Source organism: Elephas maximus, chromosome 11 (genome assembly GCF_024166365.1).
Source record: "Elephas maximus indicus isolate mEleMax1 chromosome 11, mEleMax1 primary haplotype, whole genome shotgun sequence".
Taxonomy (NCBI): domain Eukaryota; kingdom Metazoa; phylum Chordata; class Mammalia; order Proboscidea; family Elephantidae; genus Elephas; species Elephas maximus.
This window is the reverse complement of record NC_064829.1, coordinates 101,753,585-101,766,906: the sequence shown is the minus strand read 5'-3', so window position 1 is coordinate 101,766,906 and position 13,322 is coordinate 101,753,585.

Here is a 13,322-nt window from a genome sequence, read left to right as displayed (position 1 = left end):
CCAGCCTCCAAGTCTCTAGAAAGTCTGGAGTACACGAGAATTTGAAATTTTGTTCTGCATTTCCGCCCTTTTGATCAGAATTCTTGCATAGAATCTTTGATTACAATTGAACTGCTAATTTTTAACTTATTGGCTGAGAGCAAACCATCTGCACCACCCAGGGACCTCCATTATCCCCCAGGCCAATCATTATCCTAAATTCCATCAGCAGAGTTAGTTTTATTTGTTCTAGAATGTTATATAAATGGAATCATTTAGTATGTTCTCTTTTCTGTGTCTGTCTGGCTTCCATCAGTAGCCCTGGTGGCTCAGTGGTTAAGAACTCAGCTCCTACCCTGAACGCTGGCAGTTTAAACCTGTCAGCTGCTCCTTGGAAAGCCTATGGGGCAGTTCTACTCTGTCCCATAAGGTCACTGGGAGTTGGAATTGTCTCAACAGTAATGGGTTTGGTTTTGGTTTGGCTTCTGTCACTCAGCATAATGTTTGTGACATTCATCCATGTTGCAGTGTGTATGTATAAACGGTTCCTTTTTCATTGGCGCATAGTATTCCTCTATGAAGGCACCACAATATAATGATCTATTCTACTGTTGATGGGCATCTGGGCTGTTTCCAGTTTGGGGCTAGTATGTGAAGGCTGCAGTGGACATTCTGGTGAACGCATGCATGCAGTCTGTCGGGTAAAGCCCTCAGAGTGTGTCTTTGTCCCCAAGAGCTGCCCTGACAAAATACCACAAAGTAGGTGCTGTTAGAGAACAGACTTTTATTGTCTCACAGTTTTGGAGGCTAGAAGTCCAAATCAGTGTGTCACCTCTAGGGGAGCATCCTTTGTCTCTTTCAACTTCTGGTAGCTGCTGACAATTCTTCACTTTCTCGAGCTTATAGATGCTTCTGTCTCCATTATCACATTGTGTCTCCCCCTTTGTGCGTCCCTCTGTGTCTGTACTCCCCTTTATAAGACATCACTCAGAAGGAATTAGGAGTCACTGGGTGGTGCAAATGGTAACGTGCTCCAACCTAAAGTTTAGATATTAGAGTCTACCCAGAGATCCCTCAGAAGAATGGCTTGGCATTGTACTTGTGAAAGATCAGCCACTGAAAATCCTTGGAGCACAGTTTTACTCTGACACCCCTGGGGTCCCCTGAATTGGAGTCAACTCACAACTGATTGGTTCAGAAGTGATTAGGTTTAGGACCCACACTACTCCAGTATGACCTCATTAACATAACAAAAGAAGAACTCTGCTCCCAGCCAGGGTCACATTCACAGAGGTTAGGTCCTTGACATCTTTTTAGAGGACACAGTTCAATCCATGAAACAGGGGGATTGCTGGCTCATAAGGTATGTGTTTGTTCAGCTGCAGTAGGCACTGCCAGACAGCGGTTGGAGCATTTTACATTCCCTTCAGCAGTGGATGAGAGTTCTAGTTGCTCCACATTCTTGTCAGCACTTGATATTGTTGGTCTTTTTAATTTTAGCCATTCTGTTGGAGGTAAACACAAAGGATTTTTTTAACGGTTTTAATAGATCCTGAGTTTTCCCGGCATACAACTACTTCTTTCAAGGGAAATTGTACTGTGTTTTGTTCAGAAACCAACAAAGGGTTGTGCACCATTTTTGACAATCACATCATTGCTGCCACTTCTGGTACTCAAATCACATCAAGGTGCCTCACTATAACACCCTGTGTTCGTCTACTGCCTTCTGGTTGAGTCTATATATATGCATGTGTGTGTGTATGCACTCACCCAGCCCTTTTTCCAAATGTCAGACATAACAAAAGAGTATTGACAATATTCCATTGACAACAGTCTGAATTCTCTTATACCCAAACACATTTATTATAAGTAGGTGAAAACATTTGTCTCCTTCTTTGGTTTTTAGTGTGGTTGTACCAATACATTTTCACATATACATTGTTTTATTATAAATGAAACCAGCTGCCGTGGAGTTGATTCTGATTCATGGCGACCCCGTGTGTATCTGAGTAGAGTTTTCAAATGGCTGATTTTTCAGGAGTAGACTAGCTTTCCGAGCCCTTCTTCCAGGGTGCTTCTGGGTGGACTTGAACCTTCAACCTTTCGTTTAGCAGCCTAGCACAATAATAATTTGCACCACTCAGGGACTCCTAAGGTAGTAATAAAAAAGCAAACCCGTTGCCATGGATTCAAACTGCAGACCTTTATGGTTAGCAGCCGTAGCTCTTAGCCACACCACCACCAGGGATTCCAAGGTAAAAAAAAAAAAGCCATCTTCATCAAGTTGATTCTGACTCGTAGTTTACTTAAAGGACAGAGTAGAACTGCCCCATTGGGTTTCCAAGGAATGCCTGGTGGATTTGAACTGCCAACCTTTTGGTTAGCAGCTGTTGCTCTTAACCACTACTCCACCAGGTTTTCCCAGTAACAGTTAAATGCATCTTCTGTGTACTCTACAAGCAGTATCTCATTGAACCCCCCACCCCCATTAGTTTCCTGTGGCTGCTGTAACAAGTTACCACAAATTGGGTGATGTTATGGACTGTACTGTATCCCTCTCAAATATGCGGTGTAAATCCTAATTCCAATGCCTGTGGTTACAATTTCATTTCGCAATGGGTTTTGTTATTTTAATGAGGCAGTATTAGTGTAGGGGGGCCCTGGTGACACAATGGTTAAGCGTTTGGCTGCTAATCAAAAGGTCAGCAGTTCGAATCCACCAGCTACTCCTTGGAAACCCTATGGGGCAATTCTACTCTGTCCTATGGGGTTGGTATGAGTTGGAATCGAGTCGACGGCAACGGGTTTGGTTCTTGGTTTTGATTAGTGTAGGATGTGTCTCGAGTCAGTCTCTTTTGATATATAAAAGGAGCGATTAGGCAAGCAGAGATGGAGGAAGACACATGCCAAGTCATATAGAGATCGCCCAGGAGCAGAAGCTCAGAAGAGACAAGGACTATTTCTCCTGAGCTGAGTGAGTGAGAAAGGCTTCCCCTAGAGCCAGGACCCTGAATTCAGACTTTTAGCATCTTCAACTGTGAGAAAATACATTTTTGTTTGTAAAAGCCACCCACTAGTGGTATTTCTGTGACAGCAGCACTAGGTAACTAAGACTTAAAAGAACAGAAGTTTATTCTGTCACAGTTCTGGAGCTTAGAAGTCCAAAATCAAGGTGTCAGCAGAGCCATGCTCTCTCCGTCCACTCTAGGGAAGATCCCTCCTCGTCTCTTCCAGCATCTGGTGGCTCCAGGTGTTCCTGACTCGTGGGTGCATCACGCCAGTCTCTGCTGCCATCTTTTTCACATGAGTCTTCATGTGTCTGTGTCAAATCTCCCTGTGTTTTTCCTCTATCTTTTTCTTTCTTTATTATTTGTTTATTGTTGCGAAAACACATACACCAAAACGTTCACCAGCACAGCTTCCACATTTACAATTCAATGACATTGATTATATTTTTCAGTGTTTGCCACCATTCTTGCTATCCTTTTCCAAAACATTGCACCACCATTAACATGAACTCAGCGCCTTCCAAACAAAACCTTCTCCTTTCCCCCTCTTCCCACCCCGATGACCATTAATAACCTCTGGTTTTTATATATTTGTTTATTTCATGTAAGTGAGACCATACAGTGCCCGTCCTTTTGCGACTAATTGCTCTCAGCGTGCTGTTGCCAGGGTTCATCCACGTTGTGGCGTGCATCGGGACTTCATTTCTCTTTATCTATAGCTGGGTAGTATTCCATTGTGTGGACATAGCACATTTTGTTTATCCGTTCATCTGCTGATGGACATTTCGGTGGTTCCCACATTTCTGGCTATCGTGAAAAGTGCTACAATGAACATTGGTGTGTGGGTTTTTGTTTGTGTTATGCCTTCATTGCTTCTGCATATATATTTAGGATTGGGATTGCTATGTCCTACGGTGGTTTTATGTTCAACTTTTTGAGGAAATGCCATCACTCTTAATTTTACCTTCTGTCCCCAATACCAGGGCTCCAATAAATATTTAATACTTTATTTTTTAGAGCTGTTTCAGGTGTACAGAAAGACTACACAGGAAATAAGAGTTTCCAGATACCCTCACTCTCCCCTGCGCACAATTTTCTGTTATTAACATCTTGCATTTCTGAAACATTTGTTACAATTGATGAGTCAATTACTCAGCCAGGTTAATTTACAGCTCTGCTTTCTCTTTCATTTCCTGCTTGCCCAGAGCTTTAACATCAGTGAGAGGTGGGAGTTTAGGACCTTTTCAGGTCTTTTCTGAGTATGCGTCTCCCTTGGGCATATGCCTGGCCTATTAGATTCTTAGGAAAATGTGGAGGCTTTTTTTTTTTAAATAATATTTTATTGTGTTTTTGGTGAAAGTTTACACAGCAGATTAGGTTCCCTTTTGATAATTTCTATACAAATTGTTCAGTGATGTTAGTTACATTTTCCACAAGGTGTCAACATTCTCTTTAATTGCGTTCTGGTTGTTCCATTTTCAAGTACTCTAGTTTCCTTGCCCCTTTATTTTCTCAGCTTTGCTTTAGTGTATTTGTTGATCTTTTGGTCTCATATAGAATTTTTTTTTTTAATGGAGCTCCGTGCTCAGAGATAATATCCTTTAGTTTGTGAGCTAATCTGCTATTTCACAAAAGGTGATCTTGGGGGAAAGTTTTGGTTCAAGATCTAAAGAGTATTTCAGGGGGATAGTCTCACGGAGTCCTCTACTCTCAACTGGTCCAGTACTGTTCCTTATTTTTCTCCTGTTCTATCACAGTCTATCTGTTGTGGCCCTGATCAGAATGGTTGGTAGTGGTAGCCGGGCACCATCTAGTTCTTCTAGTCTCAGGGTAGATGAAGCTGTGCCTTGTGTAGTCTATCAGCCCTGTAGACTAGTTTCTTCTCCAAGACTTTGGTTTCCTTCTTTCTCTTTTGCACCTGATGAGTAGAGACCAATAGTTGTATCTTAGATGGCTGCTTGAAAGTTAAGACCCTAGACACTACTCAACTCTCTAGGATGCAGAACATGAGAGGATTTTTTTCTTTTTAATTAACTGAAGTCCAACAGTTAAGCACTTCACTGCTAACCAAATGGTTGGAGGTTCACATCCATCCAGAGGCCCCTCGGAAGAAAGGCTTGGTGATCTACTTCTGAAAGATCATAGCCATTGAAAACCCTATGGAACACAGTTGTACTCTGACACACGTGGTTGCTATGAGTTGGAATCGACTTGATGGCAACTGGTTTGGTTTTTGGTTTATAGTTTATGTTAGGGTTCATTCTTTGTGTTGTACAGTTCTATGGGCTTTGACAAACACTTAATGCCATGTGTTCATGTCTTAGGCTGGGTTCTACAGAGAAGCAAAACCAGTAAAGCATATAAATATATATACAGAGAAATTTGTATCAAAGAAACAGCTCACGTGACTGTAGATGCAGGAACGTCCCAGGCCATGGATTAGGATAGAGGCTTCGCTTGATCCATGTAGCCACAGGGGCTGGCAAACCCAGTATCAACATGTTGGAAAGCAGGGCTCTTGCTCACAGGCTGTGAATATTGACAAATCCCAAGATCAGCAGATAAGCTGATAGCTAAAGCCCCAAGAACCATGAATAGGAAGCAGCCACAGGATCCAGAGCGAGCAAAAAGCCAGAATGTCTGCTTATATTCGGATGCAGGCCACGCCCCCAAGGAAACTCCCTTTCAACTGCTTGGCTACTCACAGCAGATCCCATCATGGGAGTGATCACATATAAACGCTAAAATAATCTTGACACAGAATCTTAACCATCACTGTCCACCATGACAGTATCATTTAGAACAGTTTCGCTGCTCTAAAAATGCCCTGAGCTCCACCTATTCATCACTCCCCCTTCCCCTGAACCCTTGGCAACCACTAATCTTTTTCTTGTCTCTATAGTTTTGCTTTTCCAGAATGTCATAGAACCTTATACAGTCTGTAGCCTTTTTAGATTAGCTCCATTTGCTTAGTTACCAATATGCATTTAAAACTACCTTTATGTCTTTTTGTGCCCTGGTGGCACAATGGTTAAGTGCTCTGCTGCTAACAGAAAGGACAGTGATTCGAACCCACCAGCTGCTGCACAGTAGAAAGATCTGGCAATCTGCTTCTGCAAAGATTACAACCTAGAAAATCCCATGGGGCAGTTCTACTCTGTCCTATAGGGTTGCTATCAGCTGGAAATGACTCGACGGCCACAGGTTACGTCTTTTCGTGACTCAATAGCCCATTTCTTTTTACTGCTGAGTAATATTCCATTGTATCGATGTACCACAGTTAAGTTTATCCATTCACCTGTTGAAGGGCACCTTGGTTGTTCCCAGTTTTGGCCAGTTATGAATAAAGTTGCTTCCTTCTCACTTTTTAATTAATTGAAACTACTAACTGAGATACCATGCTTTGGCCATCCATTGGCAAAGATCAACAAGTAAGTGTTGATGTGGCTTCCGGGAAGCACATGTTCCTGTCCTGCTTGTTATGTTAGCTGCTGTGAGTTGGCCTGACCCATGGCGGCCCCATGCAAAACAGAACCAAATGCTGCCTGGTCCTGCACCATCCCCATGATTGGTTGTGGACTGGACTTTTGTAATCCATAGGGTTTTTTAAAATATATAACATTTGTTTTATTGAATTTTTTTGTTGTTGTTGTGAATATACACAGCACAGCATACACCAATTCAACAGTTTCTACCTGTACAATTCATTGACACGAATTACATTTTTCAAGTTTTGTAACCACTCTCACCCTCCTTTCCTGAATTGTTCCTCCCTCATTAACATAAACTCACTGCCCCCTAAACTTCCTATCTAATCTCTAGAGTTGCCATTGTCAATTTGATCCCATATAAAAACCCAAAACCAAACCCGCTGCCGTCAAGTCGATCCCGACTTGTAGGACCCTATAGGACAGAGTAGAACTGCCCCATAGGGTTTCCAAGGAGCCCCTGGTGGATTTGAACTGTCAATCTTTAGGTTAGCAGCCATAGCTCCTAACCACTATGCCACCAGGTTTTCCTGATCCCATATAGATAGATCTTAAAAGAGCACAATGCTCAAGGCAGACATTCTTTTCCAGTTAAGCTAAAGTATTGCTTGGTTTTAAGAAGACTTCAGGGGATTTTTTTTTGTTCAAGGCTTAAGATTATCTCAGGACAGTAGTTTCAGGGGTTCATGTAGCCTCTATGGCTCCAGAAAATGCAGATTCCATGAGAATTTGAAATTCTGTTCTGTACTTTCCCCTTTTTGATCAGGATTCTTCTATAGAATTTCTGATAAAAAATATTCAGTAGTGGTAGCCAGGCCCCATCCAGTTCTTCTGGTCCACAGGGTTTTCATTAACTAATTGCCAGAAGTAAATTACCAGGCCTTTCTTCCTAGTCTGTCTTAATTTGGAAGGTCTGCCAAAACCTGTTCAGCACCATAGCAACAGCCACTGGCTCTGTTTCTCTAGAGCTGCCTAAGACAGGAGGTGTTATTACCATCTGTATTTTAAAATGAGGAAACTAAGGTCCGGAGAGGTTCATCTCTTGCCCAGGGTCACATAGTTGGTAAGTGATAGTGTCAGGATTCAAACCCAGGCCGTCTGCCTTCAGCATCCACACTCTTAACTGTGATATTATATGCTCTTTTGAGCAAAGTTAAAGATCATGTGTTCAAAAAGATGTGTGCTTATAGAAGAAGCTCAATGCAGCCTTGTTCGAAAGCTCCTCAAATTGGAAACTCAAATCCCCGTGAGACCAAAAACCAAACCAAAATCCCACTGCCATCAAGTTGATTCCAATTCATAGCAACCCTGTTGGGCAGAGTAGAACTGACCCATAAAGTTTCCAAGGCTGTAAATCTTTATAGAAGCACACTGCCACATCTTTCTCCCGCAGAGCAGCTGGTGGGTTTGAACCGCTGACCTTTTGGTTAGCAGCCAAGTCCTTTAACCCTTGTGCCACCAGGACTTCTAATGAGACCAGGTAGGAGCAAATTATGGCACATTTAATGGATGGCAGGTTGGTGGTTCAAATCCACCCAGAGGCACCTGGGAAGAAAGGCCTGGCAATCTACTTCCAAAGGATAGTGTAGCTGTTGTTAGCTGCTGTCGAGTCGGCCCTTGACTCATGGTGACCCTACGTGTTATCCAGAACTGCTCCATAGGGATTTCTTGGCTGTGATCTTTATGGAAGCAGATCACCAGGGTTTTTTTTTTTTTTTTCCTGTGGAGCTACCGGATGGGTTGGAACTGCCAACCTTTCAGTTACTAACTGATCACCGATCACTTGCGCCACCCAGGCTCCTGAAAGACACTAGCCATTGAAAACCCTATGGAGCACAGTTCTACTCTAAAACACCTGGGGTCACCATGAGTCAGAATTAACTTGATGGCAATTGGTTTGGTTTGGTTTTTATAGGGTGAAATGTTATAGAGCAGTTTAAAAGGTTGTCAGTCACCCATTGTCAAGTTCAAGATACAGAGTTCCCCTGCAGGATGTATATTTTCCTTGTTTTATAAAAAGAGAAGAAAACAGTAGTAAGAAAGTTTCACTTGTTCATTTGACATATAATATTTGAGAGCCTACTATATACCAGGCACTGCTGGAGGAACTGGGATACCCCAGGGTATAAAATAGACAAGAGTCCTTGCCCTTATGAAGTTGATGTTCTAGTGGGGAAGACAGATGGTAAAGAAGATAAATAAGTAAAAAACATGGTGATTTCAAGGGTGAAGAGTAAGATGAAGAAATAAAGCTGGCCAGATAACTGGGAGCTCCTAAAAATCAAACACCTATGCTCATCTAAAGACTTCACCAAAAGAGTAAAAAGACCACCTACAGACTGGGAAAGAATATTCAGCTATGACATCTCCGACCAGCGCCTGATCTCTAAAATCTACATGATTCTGTCAAAACTCAACCACAAAAAGACAAACAACCCAATCAAGAAGTGGGCAAAGAATATGAACACACATTTCACTAAAGAAGATATTCAGGCAGCCAACAGATACATGAGAAAATGCTCCCGATCATTAGCCATTAGAGAAATGCAAATTAAAACTACGATGAGATTCCATCTCACACCAACTAGACTGGCATTAATCCAAAAAACACAAAATAATAAATGTTGGAGAGGCTGCGGAGAGATTGGAACTCTCATACACTGCTGGTGGGATTGTAAAATGGTACAACCACTTTGGAAATCCATCTGGCGTTATCTTAAACAGTTAGAAATAGAACTACCATACAACCCAGAAATCCCACTCCTCGGAATATACCCTAGAGATACAAGAGCCTTCACACAAACAGATATATGCACACCCATGTTTATTGCAGCTCTGTTTACAATAGCAAAAAGCTGGAAGCAACCAAGATGTCCGTCAACGGATGAATGGGTAAATAAATTGTGGTATATTCACACAATGGAATACTACGCATCGATAAAGAACAGTGACGAATCTCTGAAACATTTCATAACATGGAGGAATCTGGAAGGCATTATGCTGAGCGAAATGAGTCAGTTGCAAAAGGACAAATATTGTATAAGACCACTATTATAAGATCTTGAGAAATAGAAAAAACGGAGAAGAATACATACTTGTGTGGTTACAAAGGGGGGAGGGAGGGAGGGAGGGAGAGGGCTTTTTATTAATCAATCTGTAGATAAGAACTGCTTTGGGTGAAGGGAAAGACAACACTCAATACAAGGAAGGTCAGCCTAATTGGACTGGACTAAAAGCAAAGAGGTTTCCGGGATAAAATGAATGCTTCAAAGGTCAGCGGAGCAGGGGCTGGGGTCTGGGGAACTTGGTTTGAGGGGACTTCTAAGTCAATGGGCAAAATAATACTATTATGAAAACATTCTGCATCCCACTTTGAATTGTGGCGCCTGGGGTCCTAAATGCCAACAAGCAGCCATCTAAGATACATCAATTGGTCTCAACCCACCTGGAGCAAAGGCAAAGGAAGAACACCAAGGTCACACGACAACTAAGAGCCCAAGAGACAGAAAGGGCCACATGAACCAGAGACCTACATTATCCTGAGACCAGAAGAACTAGTTGGTGCCCGGCCACAATCGATGTCTGCCCTGTCAGGGAACACAACAGACAACTCCTGAGGGAGCAGGAGGCCAATGGGATACAGACCCCAAATTCTCATGAAAAGAACATACCTAATGGTATGATTGAGACTAGAGGAATCCCAGAGACAATGCTCCCCAGAACGTCTGATGACACAGGACAGGAACCATCCCCGAAGACAAATCATCAGGCATGAAAAGGACTGGTCAGTGGCGGGGAGAGAGATGCCGATGAAGAGAGAGCTAATTAAATCAGGTGGACACTGGAGAGTGTGTTGGCAACTCTTGACTGGAGCGGGGATGGGAAGATAGAGAGAAAGGGAAGATGGCAAAATTGGCACGAAACGAGAGACTGTAAGGGCTGACTCAATGGGGGAGAGCAAGTGGGAGAAGGGTGTAAGATGTATGTAAACCTACATGTGACAGACTGATTGGAATGGTAAATGTTCACTTGAAGCTTAATAAAAATTAATTAAAAAAAAAAGAAATAAAGCTGGGAAGGGAGATAGGATGGGAAAGGGCTTTGCAATTTTTAAAGGAGTGGTTTCAAGGAAGACCCCAAGAAGGAGGTGATATTTGAATAAAGAGATGAGAGAGGTGAGGGAGGGAACTTGATGGGAAATTATAAAATAGTTAAGCTGGTTAGGAAGAGAGGGGCCCCTGGTTAGCACAAATGGTGAGGTGCTTGACTACTAGCAAAAGGTTGGCGGTTCAAACCCACCTAGAGGCACCACAGAAGACAGGCCTGGAGGTCTGCCTCCAAAATATCACAGCCTTGAAAACTCTATGGGGCAGTTCTACTCTGCACACATGGGGTCACCATGAGTCAGCTCTGACTCCACTGTAACCAACAACAACAACATGCATAGAGAAGGCCTCTAAAAGGTGAAATGTCGTGAGGTGCCACTGAGATAATGTCAACTCATAGTGACCCTATACGACAGAGTAGAACTGCCTCACAGGGCTTCCTAGACTGTAATCTTTATGGGAGCCAGGTCTTTCTCCTGTGGAGCTGCTGGGTGGGTATGAACCACAGACTTTTTGGTTAGCAGTTGAACACTTAGCCATTGTGCCACCAGGGCAATTATAGATTAAATTGTTATAGATTAAATTGTTGTTGTTCTTGTTAGGTGCCGTCGAGTCAGTTCGGACTCTTAGCGACCCCATATACTACAGAATGAAACACTGCCTGGTCCTACACCATCCTCACAATTGTTGTTATGCTTGAGCCCATTGTTGCAGCCACTGTGTCAATCCATCTCGTTGAGGGTCTTCCTCTTTTTCACTGACTCTCTACTTTACCAAGCATGATGGGACCAGGAACTGGTCCCTCCTGATAACAGGTCCAAAGTATGTGGGAGGAAGTCTAACCATCCTTGCTCCTTGCTTCCAAGGAGCACTCTGGCTGTATTTCTTCCAAGACAGACTTGTTCGTCTTCTGGCAGTCCATGGTATATTCAATATTCTTCACCAACACCATAATTCAAAGGCATCAATTCTTCTGTGGTCTCCCTTATTCATTGTCCAGCTTTCCCATGCTTATGAGGTGATTGAAAATAACCATGGCTTGGGTCAGGCGCATCTTAGTTCTCTTTGCTTTTTAACACTTTAAAGAAGTCTTTTACAGCAGATTTGCCCAATGCAATGCCTTTTTTGATTTCCTGACTGCTGGTTCCATGGGTGTCGATTGAGAACTCAAGTAAAATGAGATCCTTGAAAACTTGGATCTTTTCTCCATTTATCATGATGTTGCTTATTGGTTCAGTTGTGAGGGTTTTTGTTTTCTTTATATTGAGGTGTAATCCATACTGAAGGCTGTAGTCTTTGGTCTTGATTGGTAAGTGCTTCAAATCCTTTTTGCTTTCAGCAGTCAAGGTTATGTCATTTGCATATTGCAGGTTGTTAATGAGTATTGTACCACTCGTGATGCCCTATTCTTCTTCATTTAGTCCAGGTTCTCGTATTATTTGCTCAGCATACAAACTGAATAAGTATGGGGAAGCGATACAACCCTGACACACACCTTTCGTGATGCTCTGTTAAAAGAAAAAAGGACTGTCTCTTTTTTTATGATTAAATTGTGTTCCCCTCCCCGCCCAAATATGTGTCCTGGCTTCTGTACTTGTGGATGTGATCCTGTTTGGAAAAATTTTTTTGTGATGTTAATGAGGTTATGGTGGAATAGTGTGGGTCCTAAGCCTATCGCTTCTGAATTACAAAAGACCAGGACACACACACACACCCCGAAAAATAGAAGCCAAGCATCTCTGGCAGACGCAATACTAGAAGACCTGGTTGAGAACCTGATTTGGGCTTTTAACTTCTAGAACAGTGAGAAAATACATTTCTGTTATTTAAAGCTACCCATTTGTGGTATTTCTGTAGCACTAGGTATCTTAGTCATCTAGTGCTGCCATAACGGAAATGCCACAAGTGGATGGCTTTAACAAAGAGAAATTTATTTTCTCATAGTCTAGTAGGTTACAAGTCCAAATTCAGGGCATCAGCTCCAGGGGAAGGCTTTCTCTCTCTGTGGGTTCTGGAGGAAGGTCCTTGTCCTCAATCTTCCCCTGGTCAAGGAGCTTCTCAGGTGCAGGGACCCCAGGTCCAAAGGATGTGCTCTGCTCTCAGTGCTGCTTTCTTGGTGGTATGAGGTCCCCAACTCTCTGCTTGCTTCCCTTTCCTTTTATCTCTTGAGAGATAAAAGGTGGTGCAGGCCACTCCCCAGGGAAACTCCATTTACTTTGGATCAGGGATATGGCCTGAGCAAGAGTGTTACATTCCACCTTAATCCTTTTAACCACAGGCAGAGATTATGATTTAAAAAAAAATAAAAAAATAAAAAAATGATTTATAACATGTAGGAAAATCACAAAATGGAGGATAACCACACATGGCCTAACCAAGTTCACACAAAGTTTTGGGAGACACAATTCAATCCATTACATGAGGTAACTAAGACACCATATATGGCGTAAGGTATTATTGGCTACTTCCACTTTCCATGTTTTAAATCACAAAATAAAATGTCTGGAAGTCTGTTCTCCTGTTTCTGTAAGGTTCTTTCATGGCATTTATCATCACTTATAATAGGTTTGGAAACCCTGGTGGCGTAGTCGTTAAGCACTACAGCTGCTAACCACAAGCTCGGCAGTTCGAATCCACCAGGTGGTCCTTGGAAACTACACAGCAGTTCTACTCTGTCCTATAGTGTCACTATGAGTCGGAATCGACTTGACGGCACTGGGTTTGGTTTTGGTTGGTTTATA